Genomic DNA, 200 nt, shown 5'->3' on the forward strand with positions numbered 1-200 from the left:
ACTCCCACTCAAAATGGACTTAGGTTTTGGACGCTAAAGTGCCTGTGATGCAGTGCCCCTGGGCATCCTCCCATTGACTCCCACTCAAAATGGACTTAGGTTTTGGAGGCTAAAGTGCCTGTGATGCAGTGCCCCTGGGCATCCTCCCATTGACTCCCACTCAAATTGGACTTAGGTTTTGGAGGCTAAAGTGCCAGTGA

This window comes from Osmerus eperlanus, chromosome 4 (genome assembly GCF_963692335.1).
Source record: "Osmerus eperlanus chromosome 4, fOsmEpe2.1, whole genome shotgun sequence".
Taxonomy (NCBI): Eukaryota; Metazoa; Chordata; class Actinopteri; order Osmeriformes; family Osmeridae; genus Osmerus; species Osmerus eperlanus.